The following is a 15,564-nucleotide window of genomic DNA, read 5'->3' as shown; positions in this document are numbered from 1 at the left end:
GCGGCTAACTTGATTTAATATTTGGCCTTCGTCTTTATCTGTTCTGTGATCTACTGGGATAACAGAGGAGCACACATAGATAATTGAAGAATAATGTTCCATCAAACAGCATGAGTCTAATAACAGGGTTTTTTTTAGTTACCAGAATGTTGTTTCATCACCTTCCTACACCTGAAAGAACTCAGATACATTACCTCCACAGTTACAGATTCCCACTGGACTTGAAAGAAGTTTGTGTTGATTTTTGACAGTAATGAAATGGCAGGGTAACACACATTGAAATAAGGTATAAACCAAAACCAGTCCTTTGCCTTTCCAGAGAGCCTGGAAGACAAAATTGGACTAGTGCTCTGACTGTTTGCACTTCAAAGATGTATTTCTCAGGGTTTTAAGAACACAATTATAGACTTATGTGACAAAGGGCAAAGGGAACATTCATAATTTTAAGCTTTCTGAAATCACTTTTTAAATAGGGCTTTCAGGACCCATTTCCTGCTAAGTACTAGCATTGGATTTTCTCATGTAAAGATTTTTTGGGGTCATTTTGGAACATAGCCTCTTGCTTCTAGAAGCCATGTCCAGTTTGGCCATCTCTAGTGAAGGAATTTAAGAGTGATTACTTGTCAATAGTTCTATAGTTACCAAAACCAAGTGGTTACAACTTCAGATTTTTTTATCTTTGGCTCTGCCTGTATTATATTTGTCTTCTGCTCATTCCATAGGCCCCTTTAGCCTTTTTTTTGGGGGGGGGGTTATTAAATACTACATGAAGAATATACCTCTTAGTAGCTTATCTGAGAAATCAGTTTGATCTTCTGGCCACAGGGAAGCCTATCTTCTGCCCAGTTATCTCCATATGGTGCCCTGTCATTTATCAACTTACCTGCTACTTTATCCCATTCTGCTCAGCCATCCTTACCCAATAAATAAAAGTCCTTTTCTGTTTGACTTTCATATGCTTTCAGAGTCCTAAAATGAAAGAACTTTTCCTATTAGCATACTCCTTTTGAATACAGATTCTGCTTATCTAAGTTGATTTTCTTTGCTGCAGGCTCATACAAGAAATTCATATGAAAGGCTTTAAATGTCTCTTGAGACTTTTTGGTTTCCTCTTTGAAATAGGCTATAATAAAACAAAACCAATTGTGGCCTAGCAGGCCTGTGGAGTCAGAAGCCTTCTGAACCTAAGAACCACTGGTCAACCAAGTGGCCATCAGTGAAGATCCACAGAAATCCTAGCAGTCTAAAGTTTGACCTTCATGATTGTTCTAATCTGAAGGGTAAAGTGGAAGTTTAAATATGAATAAAGTCAATTCAAGGAGCTAATTCCCTTTTTGAGGCTGTATCTCAGCGTTATAGCTCAAGTCTGGTAGTCAGGAAACTCTCCGGCTTTATTCCCATTAAAATCGATCTACAATGTTGTAAATTGGCTGCTGATAGCTTTTTTTTTTTTAAACCCTTTCCTACTGAGTTTCTCTGAATAGTTTTTTCCTTTCACATTTGTAGTAGTATTGTCCAATTGCTCTTATTTTATTCTTCAGCTCATTTTTTTCTTTCTCCACATCTCACTTAGGTTACTTTAAAAAATCTAATTTAGCAATCTATTTGTTCTGAAGGCTGACACTAGATATTCTTGTTTTTTTCTGAGGCCTTAAAGGAAGTCGTCATCTTAATATTTGTTTTAACAACTATGTCATATGCTATTGAGATATTATATCATCTTCAAATACTTAACCCTCAGTAGCAACTGGTCCAGATCCACCTATGTCCTTAGACAAGCCTCAAACAAGTACTAGATTAATATCCCCTCCTGCTGATTATCTTTATTATTTCCAGATAATACCCTTTCTCACTCAAACCACCAGATTACTTATGAAACAATCAAAAAATAACTAGCTGGGGGTGGAGCATTGACTCAGCAGTTAAGAGCACTTACCTATGACTATTGAATCAAAACCATATATGAGATTATGTATTCAAGTTTCAATCAGGCAATTATTTATTAACTTACTTACTAATTTATTGATAGATTGACTGATTTTTGAGATGGGTCTCAAGTGGCCCACGCTGGACTTGAACTTACTATGTAACAGAAGATCATTTTTAACTCCTAATCCTCCTGCTTCTATCTCCCAAGTACTGAGATTATAGTTGTGAATCACTATACCTGGCTAAATGATCATTTTTAGTCATTTTAATTATAGGTATTATTATAGCCATAGGTCTTCCATGACAATTTTCTTCTTTCATTCATAAAAGATAGATTAATTTTTCTTAGTAGATTCTGTATTACTAAAGGAATGAAAGAGCATAAGTTCAGCAAGGATCAGTGAAGGAAAGAACTTGAAAGAATTTTGCTGATATGATTAGCCTTATAAAATTACTCCAAGATTCTCACTGTGTCACAGGCTTCACAGAGCTGATGTTGTATTTATTAGTAATTTCTATTAACTCAGAAACCACCATTATTATTATTCTAACCTATCCTATAATTGTACGTAGCCCCAGAAAACTATCTGTTCAATAAGAAATGGGAAAAGTTGTCATTTTGTCTTTTATACATCTTCTGCTGCCCAGAAAAATTACAGGATTTTGTGGAGTCATAATTTCTCCTCTCTCTTTGTCCACAAACATTTACTATATCAACAATGTATTCAATAATTTGCTGACAATAAGAAATTGAATTGTTGCAGGATATTTGATCACACTGTGAACCCTGAGATTGCATTATTTACTGGAAAAGCCTGTTTCTAGTTGTGGTGTGTCTAAGCCCTAGCATACACCTTTAATCCAAGAGCTTTCTGATTGTATACTTTTAAAGGGCTAAATAACATCAGCCATAGGTCAAGAAGAAGAGCAAGCAACCAGTTGACATAAAAAAAAAAAAAAAAACATAAAGAGTAAGAGGGAGTCAGGAAGATGGAGAGAGACACACAGGAAGTAGAAAGCTGAGACACTGAGTTGGACGAGTCTTGTTAGAGACAGCAGAGGAGAAACTATTGTTAACACACAAGCTTCCTGCCTTCCAAGTCAAGGCTCAGAGCACCTGAAACAGAATTTAAGAGACGTCTGAAGGAAGCTTGTTCCAAGTGGAAGGAAGAATGTTTGCAAAAGCTCTGCAGCAGGAAAACACCAGCTGCATCCAAAGGAACGGGCTCTTTCAGTGGGGCAGACGGCGAGGAGAGACTTTAGGAAATGAGATCTGAAAGGAGCTAGACTATGCAGGATGGTGTGAGCCATTATCAGGACCATGGATAAGGAAGCCACTGAGAACTTTGCATAGAGGAGTGAGACTGCTTTCAAAGGATCACTGTGGTTGCTGACTTATAAATGGGCAGCAGCTGGGAGACAAATGATGAGGACACTAAGTTTCTGAGCTGGCTGATGTAATCTATTTGGGGGAGCTGTTTAGTTCATGCCTTTTATTTCAGGGAAGTTCATCTGCAATTGTTTTGCAGACCCTTAATGAGCCTTTCAGCTTACTTAGAGAATTCGACGAGATTAGATAAATAATCATTACATAGTAGTAGAAGTAACATGACAAGTCTAAGAGCAGAAGTGTCCAGAGAAGGCAAACTGAGGCTAGGAGAGTTAGGGGCTTTTTTTTTCTGTTTTTGTTTGTTTGCTTGCTTGTTTTGTTTTGGATTGGTTTGATTTTTTTTTTTTTTATTTTATTTTGTGGGGCACTGTAGGGGTGAGGGAAGGATATGGAGGGCCTGGATGCTAAGTAAAATTGGAGTGTATTACATGAAATTCCAAAAAATTCAATAAAGAAATTATGTTAAAGGCCGGGTGGTGGTGGTGCATGCCTTTAATCCCAGCACTGGGGAGGCAAAGCCAGATGAATCTCTGTGTGTTCGAGGCCAGCCTGGACTACCAAGTGAGTTCCAGGAAAAGGTGCAAAGCTACACAGAGAAACCGTGTCTCAGAAAAAAAAAAAAGAAAAAGAAAAAAGAAATTATGTTAAATAAAAAGCAAAACAAAAAATGACAAAAAGAGAATGGGATACACTTTTCTTTGGGACTGTCATAAATAGGAATAAATTTTAAAATTATATTTAATTTTTTTAATTCTTAAAATTATTCAAAGATAAAATACTATTTTTTCACCAATAAAAGACAACATATCTGTGTTAACTTAGCTTTCTGTTACTGTAACAAACATAGTAACAAATATTTGTTACTGTAATAAATACAAGATGAGTAGATATTTGGTCCTACAGAAGTGGCAATGAATTGAGAAAGAGAAGATGTAATTAATGGAAGAGAAAGAGCAAGGTCAAAGATTGTGTGAGGGTTTTAAACATAAAAGAAGACTGAAAGGGTGGGCCAGCAGTCTCCACTGGCTAGAGGAAAGAGAAGTTTGGGGAGAGATTTAGTGTGGCTTATACATAATGTGTAGTACTGATGCCAATGTTATCCAGTGGGAAATACTTACATTGTTCTTTGTATGTGTATGTACATGTGTTTGCATGTGGAAGCCAGAGGCTAACATTATCTTCCTCAATTGCTCTTCACTTTATTTTTCTGAGTGTGTCTCAATCAAGCTGGAGATTGCTAATGCAACCAAACTTGCTGGCCAGTAAGCCCAAAGATGTTCCTATTTCCACCTCCTTGGAACTGTGATTATAAGCACAGGCAGCCTTGCCCGGCTTTTTACATGGGTACTGGGGATGGTTTTCAGGCCTCCTGCTACCATAGCAAACCCTTTACCAACTGAGCCATCTCTCCAACCCCTGTTTATATAGATTCTAAGTACTTTAAATCTAAAATCCTTGTTCTTACAATTTACAGTATTTATTTCAGAATACACCATGGATATACATTGATTAAATATGCTAACTTAAAATTTGTATTTAGCCGGGCGGTGGTGGTGCATGCCTTTAATCCCAGCACTCGGGAGGCAGAGCCAGGCGGATCTTTGTGAGTTCGAGGCCAGCCTGGTCTACAGAGTGAGATTCAGGAAAGGCGCAAAGCTACACAGAGAAACCCTGTCTCGAAAAACCAGAAAAAAAAAGATAAAAATAAAATTAAAATTAAAAATTAAAATTTGTATTTAATTTGTAGTGCTTCTTTTCAGTACAGTTTTCTAAAGGAATATGTTATTTATGAAAATTATAGTAAATTAATCAAGAATTTAAGATTTGTCATTCAAAGTAACCTATATAATTGTCATTTTTTCCAAAAACTATTACTTTTGGACCTATTTCATTTCATAATTTTAACATTAGTTTTACATTACCCTGAATCCAATTTTTATTTAAGGAACCCTGAGAAAAACTAAATTTGGGTATAGTCTGTGACCTTCTGAGAAGTCAAGAAGCTTATTTCATGATAATATCCAGTCTCATGCTCCACACGGGAGAATAAAATCTGGTTATTGCCACCACAGCTCTGTCAATCACAAGTTCCTATGTCCTATGCCCATTTTTCACTCCCCCAAAGAGGAATTTGAGCTTCACATTTTGCAAAGACCTTCACTACTTGAAGTGATAAATATTGACATTAGACGAAACTCTGCTTTTTTAAAAATCAGTTTTCCAGGGATATTAACTCATCCTTGGAGCATACTAAGGTCATTTTACATCTTTTTATCTTTCATTCTTTTTTCCCCATTTTTCTTTATTTAGAAATTTTCTACTCACTCTACTTACCACCCACAAATCCCATCTCCTCCCTCCTCCCATCCCCTAGCCCTCCCTCCCAAGCCACCCCACATCACCACATATCCCAAATCAAGGTCTCTCATGGGGAGTCAGCAGAGTCTGGCACACTGAGCCTAGACAGGTCCAAGTCCCACCTCACTGCACCAAGGCCCTGGGCTCCTAAAAGCCTGCCCATGCACCAGGGATGGATCCCAATTCCCGTCTGGATACCCCCCAAACAGTTCCAGCCAAACAACCGTCTTCTGTATCCAAAAGGCCTAGTCCAGTCCCATGGGGGCTCCACAGCCACTAGTCTACAGTTCATGGGCTTCCACCAGTATGGCCGGTCATCTCTGTATGTCTTCCCATCATGATCTCAACATCCCCCACCTCCAGAATCCCTCCTCTCTCTCATGTTTGGATTCCTGGAGCTCAGCCTGGTGCCTGCCCATGGATCTCTGCATCTGCCTCCACCAGTCACTGGAAAAAGGCTCTATGATGGTGGTTAGGGTATTCACTAGACCAGTCACCAGAGTAGACCAGTCCAGGCATCCTCTAGACCACTGCCAGCACTGGCAGAGGGTGGGGCAGATAGTGAATGGGAGATAGAATGTACGTAAAAAGATTCCCTCATCGGTCTCCTACTGTGAATCAACAGACTCACCTATTTTAGGGTTGTCAATAGCATGCCTTTTGGTACCCAGAATCAGAAAGAAAAATGATCAAGACCTTTCTAAAATTGTTTACACTGACCCACCATTTCTTCAGTCTGCTAAGGACTGGGAAAGAAAGGGACATGGTTAGATCTCTTATGTCTCAGGTTTTCTTTTTCTACTTTTGTCTTGCCCCACTCTACATATACATGAGGGTCTATCTGCTCTAAGATGGAACATGCCTGATTTCTTCAGCCTGTGAGATCTGGTCTCCTAGAATGGCCAGCATTTGAGAGTGACAGGTTCATAATCTAACACCCATTGGTATCCTTTTGTGTGTCAATAAATTAGAATTCTTTAGAATTGTCAGTCATATGCCTTTTGGAATCAAAAATCTGAAAAAGAAAGAGGAATGATCAAAACCTTTCTAAAAATATTAAGAAACCCAAGATACCTTTTGCTAGGGTCTAGCCAGGTAAGTATAGTTCTCATGCCTCACCAAAGAAATATCTCTTTACAACAGAAACCATTATAGAAAATCACAATTGATAACAATGCAAAGAACAAGAAATCCTGTGGTGCCCTGTCCCAACTGCTACATTTACAACACAGTCCCTATAATCCCTACACCTAAGGGTCAGGGATCATAGAAGAGAGGGTGTGGAAAAATTGTAAGAGCCAGAGGAACATTAAACTTTGTTGTGACATGTATCTCCTAGAAATGTCAGAGAGGCCACATCCATGAAGTCTCCTCAATATAACTGCCTGAACAATGTTAACAGTAATGGACATGCTAACATGGGAAAAGCTCAGGGGTTTCAACTCTAGACAACACTATGGGCACCTGAGGAATTCTGAGAAAGAGAGAAATGAGCTTTTTTGGCCAAGAGTCCCCCAGTTGGTTATCCAATACCAAGTGGTCATCCCTGAGATCATATACGTATAGGTAACATTATAGATACTAAGCAGGTTTTATTTATGCATTTAGAAATACATATACATACATATATGTGTATGTACGTATAAGAATTATTTTTAAAAGAGGCCATGAATTTGAGAGACAGAACAGGGGAGGATACATGAGAGGAGTTAGAGGGAGGAAATGGAAGTGAGGACATGATGAAACTGTAACTTCAAAAAATTATTTAAAGTAGAAATCACAGAACTAAGAAGCTAAGAATACCAGGTGCTTCTTTCCTCATAATGTGAATTAAATGTGTATTTTATCAAAATAAACAAAAATAGTCACCTAGCATATTCACCAGAGTGAATTCCATATGTCAAAAGCTTACAAAAGTACACCACTATGCTAACAATAGAGCCATAAAATAAAGAAGTAGACATCAGTTCTTGTTTCTGAAACTCTAATAGACCAACATTCCACCTATCACTACACCGTGATGAACAAAGTCATCCAGGATTCACAGAACAATGTTTTAGTCTTGAATAAATAAGCCTTCAGACTACTGGATGAAGGAAAATGTGAATTAAAATAAATATAGGCTAAGATTCACTCACATTTCAGTTATGTAGAAAAATCTATAAATTGTAAGGTCAATTTTTTGACAGTAGTGTTTGAAAACAGTTCTACCAGACTTAAATTCTAAATCAAAAGTTGCCTTAGACTGCTCACTAGATTTAATGCTATGAAAATTATGTGTAATTTAAGTTAAGAAGCTCTTAATTTAGAAAGACAGATTATGTCCTTAAAGTGAAATAATCACTTTTATTTCTCAGGCTTAAAGCAGTCTTTCATATATGTCATGTTTAATCTTTCCTACAAAAAACTAGTAATAGCAACATAAATGCCCTTTAATATTATATGATTACCTTCCCTTACCCTGCATAAAGAATCTCAAATGAGAAACAGACTTTTGTGTTGTTAACTTATTGAGACCTGGTGTATCTTTATAACGTAAACACAATCTATTAATATTCTGGTTTCACCTTTTAAAGGTCTTTGTAAAAATGGCTGTAGTTTCAAAACTTTATGTTCCTATTCTGCATTCTACATAATCTCCAGAATATTCTGAAGTATATTTCTTTACATGTATATATCTTGCTTGCTTTAAATACTATGAATTCTGAAATACCATTATTGAGACTTTTATTTATACTTTGTTCCCCTAAAATATTTTTTTTAAATGTGAGGTGGGAAGAAAGAAAATATTTTTATTTGAGGACACTGAGATGGGTCAGCAGGTAAAGGTATAAACCTGGCCACTTGCATTCAATTCCTGGAACCTACATAAAGGTGGAAAAAGAGAACTGACTTCCAAAGTTGAACTCCAACCTCCATATATGTATCATGTATATACACACAATAGTAGTAAACCATTTTTTTAAAGATTCAATTTGGTATTCTGGCAGTTATAAATTATTTTGATAAATGTGAGAGTAAGGAAAAGGAAAAAATCATAGGATAGCATATTAACGTAGAGTATATTTGAGAACTTCAGGAATTCTTCTCCATAAGCCATAGTTACTAGTAGAAAAATGAGAAATAGAAGATGCAAATATCGCCACTGTCTAATAGTTGTAAGTCTCTGTTTCTATTTATCCTTATCTGTATATCACTCTACCCAATGAGCTAGCACAATTCATCTTTTGTCTAGTCCTTACAGAACAGTAAACAAGATAAATTACAACATTCAGGTGTAGAAGGAAATCTTTAATTTTATAAAAAATTTACATCATATATTTTTCTTCATGGAAGACATAAGTTCCATTATGTATATGTACCATGTTTTCATTATACACTAATCTGTTAATTAACATCTAGCCTGGTTCCATTTCTTAGCTATTGTGAATAGAGCAGCAGTCAACATGGATGTACAAGTATTATTGTGGTAGAGCTTACAGTCCTTTTGATATACCCAGGAGTGGTATAGCTGGTTCATTCTCATATATTTTATTATAGAAATAGAAAATATACTGAGATGGCTGTCTTTTTAAAATAGTTTTGTCTTTAATTTTTCATGATAATGATATAGTTAATTTATCCACCAACAAAGCAGTTTTCTACTGTTTTGAGACTGACAGTATATTTTACCAGCGAGTTTTATAATTTCTCTATTTTCATGCAATTATTGATATTCCCTTCCCAGGTAGGAAAAGTGGTGCTAAGTTTCATTAGCATTGGTTTTTCTTAGCAGTTCCTTTACATTCCATCATTCTGAAAAACAGAAATTCTAATTGTAGTATTCTTTATTTACTTTTTTTCTTTGGAAACTTTGAACACATCACACTCTCTTCTGGTTTGCTAGATTTCTACTCAACAAACAAATTAGCTCATTAACATGGCAGTAGGGGAATCCCTTGTATGTAACATTTTACTTTCTCCCTTTGCTTTTAAGCCTCTCCCTTTAACTGTGACAGTTTGTGATGTGTCTCTGTGAGTTTCTACTGTTGTTTGAGCTTCCTAGATCTGGAATTCCAGTTCTTCTCTCCCCCATTCTTAGGAGGTTTCCTGCCACTATACTTTTTAGTGAGCTTTCTATCCCTTTCTGCATCCCTTTTTCCTTCTGATACACTAGTGATGAATATGTTACTCCACTTAATGTTGTTTTGCAGGTCTCTTTAGCTTTTCCATTATTCTTTCTTTTTGTTAGTCATACTGCGTAGTTTCCAGTGGCCTACCTGTAGTTCAGTAATCCTTTTCTCTGTTTGATCTAGTTTAATAGCTAGATCCTCTGTCAAATTTTTCAGTTCAGTTAAAATATTTTTCAGTTCTGTGATTTCTCTGATTCCTTGAAAACATTTTTTAGCTAATTACCTGTAGTGTCATCTTGCTTGTCTGTGTCTGCTGATTTCTTATAGCAAACAAAGTAGTGTAGTTTTGATTTTTTTGCACAGTAAATATTTTGTTTTCCTATAAATATCATTAAGCTTTGTTCTGATGATACAATTAAGTTATTTGAAAAATACCTTGCTTTTACAATTTCTTAAAAAATTACAGAGAAATTCTCAAGTTAAGGGTAATGAACCCTTTATAGTGAGATAAGGGCTTTTCAATGAAGCTGGTGGAAATAGACATTATTCCTGACCCAATGTGAGTGTTCAACAGTGTTTTTCCAAATCCTTTGAATTGTTATTCCTTTGGTCTTAATAAGCTGCTCACAAGTGTTGGGTACAATTGCTCACTACAGTGCGGAATTCTTGAGAGGTCTTTCTGCTCCTCTGTTATGTCCTCATTCTGTGCCAGTCTTGTGTCTCTTATAAATTACAGCTTTGTCTTCTATATCCCTAACGCTGTCTTTTTCAACCCAGAAGATTTCTTTGCCCTGCTGTTTTCCTGTCTGTGCTGTGGTCAAAAAAAATCTCCAGGGAGTAAGGCTAGTCACATGGGAAATTTACTTAGTTTGTATCTTTCAGAGATCAATTCCCTTTGTTTCTGGGGGTCTGGCATTTGAAAAATTAGTGTTTCATGTATTTTGTTAATATTGTGTCAAGTGAGCATGTGAATCCAATGCATATTTCACCCTTCTTGCTATCAAGTTATCACCAATATTCTTTTCATTTTTAATGCTAAGATTTATTATATAGCTATCATACTTTTATAATTTTCCTTCAATTTTTTTATAGAAAATGAAGCACAGATTTGTTTTGCTCCAATTCATAGTTATGAAATTCTTATCCAGTTTTCAGTGGGCTTTAGTCTGAGGCCTCTCCTTTGTTTAATTGTATTTTTGATTATAAGGCTATAATCAAAATGAGGCTATATCTGAATATAGGGCTTAGTGTATCTGACAGACTCATTTGTGAAGTGGGATGTACACAAGGTCAACAGTTCAACCTCACATTTGGTGAGTGTGGTCCACGCACCAGATAAACCAGAATTCCATCAGTGACCTGTCATGATTCAGGATTTTAAATTCTGGAAATTGTTAGTGTTTTTAGAATTCAGCTGTCCATTCTTCTCGGCTTGTGGGTGGCTTCATCTCTTTTATTAAATGCCAATCTACCATTGAGAGGTTAGACTCTGTCAGCCTAGTTATTCTTGAAAGAATAACTGTTTCAGCTACTGTTCCACTGCACACCAGAAGCCATCAGTCCATTGCCTGTTTGGTTGCCTTTGAAGAAAGGGGTACCATATTGCCTGGCCTCAGAGGATGCCTGTTGCCAAAGCTACAACCACCCTTGTCTTGGCAAGAATCAGTAGCCTTTTGTTTGTGCTCTGTCTGTCCATTTTGTCCTGTTTGTCAGCAGTTGATATGAAGGCATTTTGTTGCCCAGTGGCTAACTTTTGCCATAATGAAAGTTAACTCCATATGCAGTTTCTACAATGCCCATATCTTCTCTGAACTAGATTGGTACTGCCAGGAGCCGACATATCTCATAGTCATAAAAAAAGGAAAAAATTCTAAGTTATTAAAACATTTTAAATGCCATATTCTGTAGATCTCTGAAGGGTTTGAAGATGACCTGTCCATCTAAAATATCTCTGCTCAACCCTGAAAACTTACCTACAATGACTACAAGTTCGATTGTAATGTCTAACTACTAACTTTCATTTCTTTATATTGTAATAGTTGGTAATAATAACATTCAAGAATTAGCAAATCGCATTACATTGTTAAATTAACTGTATAAGTACAATGTCCTGAACAAGATTAGAAAAAAAGGTACAGCATTTCCAAAATATCAATCTCAATATATATAATTTGTATACAATATAAAAATCCAATCCAATGTAAAGTATTTAAAACTAGTCATTGTCTTTTAAAAGTAGTTTCAATAATCTATCTTTTTATCTATATCATATCTATATCCTCTCTTTACCTTTCAGAGTAGATTCAATAATCTACCCTCTTTTCTATCATTTCTATATATCTTTTTATCACCATAAATAACAAGTTCTTTTCTCTCTTATTTGATTACTTAAAAATTTTCAAGGATGAATATAACCTCTGGGAATGAAAAAAATTCCTATTTCTAGTTATATTTATATGATTGAACTGTGATTTCCACATTTTTAAAAAAGACTTGCTGCTCATGTATTTTGAAGTTTTCCATTTTGTTCATACATCTGCCATTATAATAATTCTTAAAAAGAATTGTAGCATGAGCATGGTCCTATGTGTCCATTACTTATTTATAAGTACTATTCACAGACTTTAGAAATGCTTTCCACTATCATTTCCTAAGAGATGAAGAAGTTGGCTTCTTCAGATTTACCCACTGAATCATGTTTCAAGGGTGAATAAAACTTTGCCTTTTATGTAAGTCTTACATTGAAAGATAGGATAAAGGGGTAATTTTGAAGAGGAAATAAAACATACCAAAATTAATCAATTTATATCTGAAGGAGTGAAAGAACAGAGTGATTCTACTAAGTTACTTAACTTATACTCACTCTGGTGGGTGACTCTCTAGTGATCTTCTAGTTTCCTTCAAAAGACTCTTTATGGGACAAATTTCAAGTAAGGGTATAATTTGAGAGTGCTGATCTTTAAAGTATATTTTCTTGTCCTTTGGAGAACAGTCTGAAGCTCTTCCTTTCCTAGTAAAATACCATGTCATGCATCACCAGCCACCATATGCATCAGTTGGCACTTGGCAAATTACCATCTGCTAGATTTGTTGATAAAAACAAGAAGTTCAGGGTAAATCCTGTGAAACAAAATAGTATTCATACTAGATTATTAATCTATATTTAATAGTAATTATGCTTAAGTGTTCATTGCAGGGTATTAAATTTTTATACAATCACATTGGACAACCAAGAGAATAAATATATTGGCACAGACTCTGAATCACACAGTATGCACCTTATTTATTATTCATGTGGAAATTGTTCTAGCACAGCTCTAGTGTACAATGCTATGAGAAATTCTAGAAGCATAAGAAGCCCAAACAGCCAGTATTTAACATAGAACCTCCTGGGAAATATAGTGCTTAGGGATATCTTTTCAAAAACAAAGAAAATTATATTTAATTGGGAGAGTGGGTGGAAAGACACCTATTGATAGGATTTTTAATATATATTACTGATTACCCACCTTTGAAAAGTTATTTGTAGGGTTTATTTTTCTTTTAATTAATGACAATATGACTAATTTACTGAACTCTATTTATAGGCAGTGGTACTTTGCATAAAATACTCTCAGATAATCCTCACAAAATATTCAGAAAAATAAAATTACATTCACTCCAAAAGACATGAAACTTGTGGTTTAGAGAGACTTAGGGTCTTGTACTCAGGGTGAAGAGGGAAAGTTTCTGATGCTTGTCTCAAGTCCATCTCCTGGCCATCTTATCTCCCAGAAGTGAGTTTCCTAATCATTTTATCATTTTAGCCTTGTTTTATTTTTTTTCTTCGTCCTCCATATATACCCAATGACAGTTCCTTTTAAAATCGGGACCAGAAGATTCATATAGTCACTCTGCAGAGTACTTGTTTACTATTCTTTGGAAATTACATCCATGTGTAATCATTTTTCCTCCATCACTAAGGAAGGCATGTTTGATGGAGATTCTCATAATCTTGGATATAATCCCTTTGAGATAGCTGAGTTGTTTGAAAACATTTTGTTTTCATGACCACATACACTCCAAGGGACAGAAGAAGTAAAGGTTGGTCCCAGTTCCCTAGACAGTAGCAGCCACAGACCCATGAGTTAAAACATTTTCTCTAAGTGTCTCTGCTTTTGTTACAATGTGAAGCTAACCTATACAGAGCCTTAGCCTTTTCTTTATTCATTTGTAAATTATCTGAATGATTTCTGCCTTGTACTTTTACTGATTCAGTAGTTTATTTGAAAAATTATATTAATACCACATTACATTGCTCAGAAAAAATTCTAAGAAAAAATAATTCTAGGAGATGTAATGCATTTTTAGGAGTAGAACTGTTTAGGACTTAAAGTGCCACTGGATTGGCGACAAACGTGACTACATTTTTAGGGATTCCACTTTAATCTTTAGAACTGAATACCCTTAGTATATTGTGCTTTTTTTTCCCTACTAGAAATAGTTGCTTAATTTCCAGGAGCATTTTTTCCAGACTAGAATTTACAAATGAATAAATGTATTTATCATGCTCTGAATAAAAATCTTTATTATGTAAGATAATAAATCTTTACATAATAAATTCAAACTCTAAATGTTTACAAGGTCATCCTGTCATTAAAATGTAATATGTGAGTAAAGTTCTGTTAAAGGAATGAAATACAGGGCCCATCTTTCAAGGAAGGATATGCCTAAACCAGAGTAAACTCCTCTAAGTTTTAACAAATCACTTCCAAGTCTTATAACATTTTTTACACAACTGTATGTGTGAGTGTGTGTGTGCACACACATGCATACTCATGTGAGTTTTATGTGTACTATGTATGTACAGGTACTGGAGGAGGACAGTAAAAGGCATCAGATCTTATGGAGCTGGAGTTACAAGCAGTTATGAGCTGCTTGATATGGGTGCTGGGAACTAAATCCAGGTCCTGTGCAAGAGCAGTAAGTGTTCTTAATTTCTGAGCCATATCTTCAGCCCCTCTTACATCTTTTAATATGAACTTACTATTTTTTTTTTAATCAAGCCAGGTCCTCACTGTGGAAGATTCCATCAGCATGTCTTTGCTCTGTAGCTACACTTTAGAAGCAGTGATTATTATAAACCTTAGTTTTCACTACGGCAAAAGGAGATCTCTGGAGGTACTGGTCCCACATACTTCATATATCCCTAAGAGATCATATGAAACAACATAGTAGTGTAAAATATGGAACAAAACTCTACTGAATTATAGTAAGTGCAGGCTGCATGTGTGTGTAAAAACAAAAATTGGAAAGCATTGACATTTTGTGGTTTTATTTTTGTTCAGTTTAAGGAATGAATTCCATTTTCTCAATTTCTCTCTCACCCAAGGCAATTAATCTATCAAGAACCTACATTTCCAAAAACTTTCCTTAGTGAAAGAGGAGTGATTTGCAGAGTTCTTGTGGAAAGTAGCTTAGAGAAACCAATTAATAAGCCATGAATGGCTTAAGAGATACTGCTTATATTACTGAGATATTAAATTTTTTTCATTTTTCTTCATTAAGAAATTTTCTACCACCCACAGATCCCACCTCCTCCCTCCTCCCATCTCCCAGCCCTCCCAAGCCACCCCACACCCCCACATCCTCCAAATCAAGGTCTCCCATGGGGAGTCAGCAGAGCCCAGCACACAGAGCCTAGGCAGGTCCAAGCCCTTCCCACTGTACCAAGGCTGCACAAGGCGCCACACCATAGGCACTGGATTCCCAAAAGCCTGCCAATGCATCAGGGAT

The sequence above is a fragment of the Onychomys torridus genome, chromosome 5 (assembly GCF_903995425.1).
Source record: "Onychomys torridus chromosome 5, mOncTor1.1, whole genome shotgun sequence".
Classification (NCBI taxonomy): domain Eukaryota; kingdom Metazoa; phylum Chordata; class Mammalia; order Rodentia; family Cricetidae; genus Onychomys; species Onychomys torridus.
Note: the sequence above shows the minus strand (reverse complement) of the source record.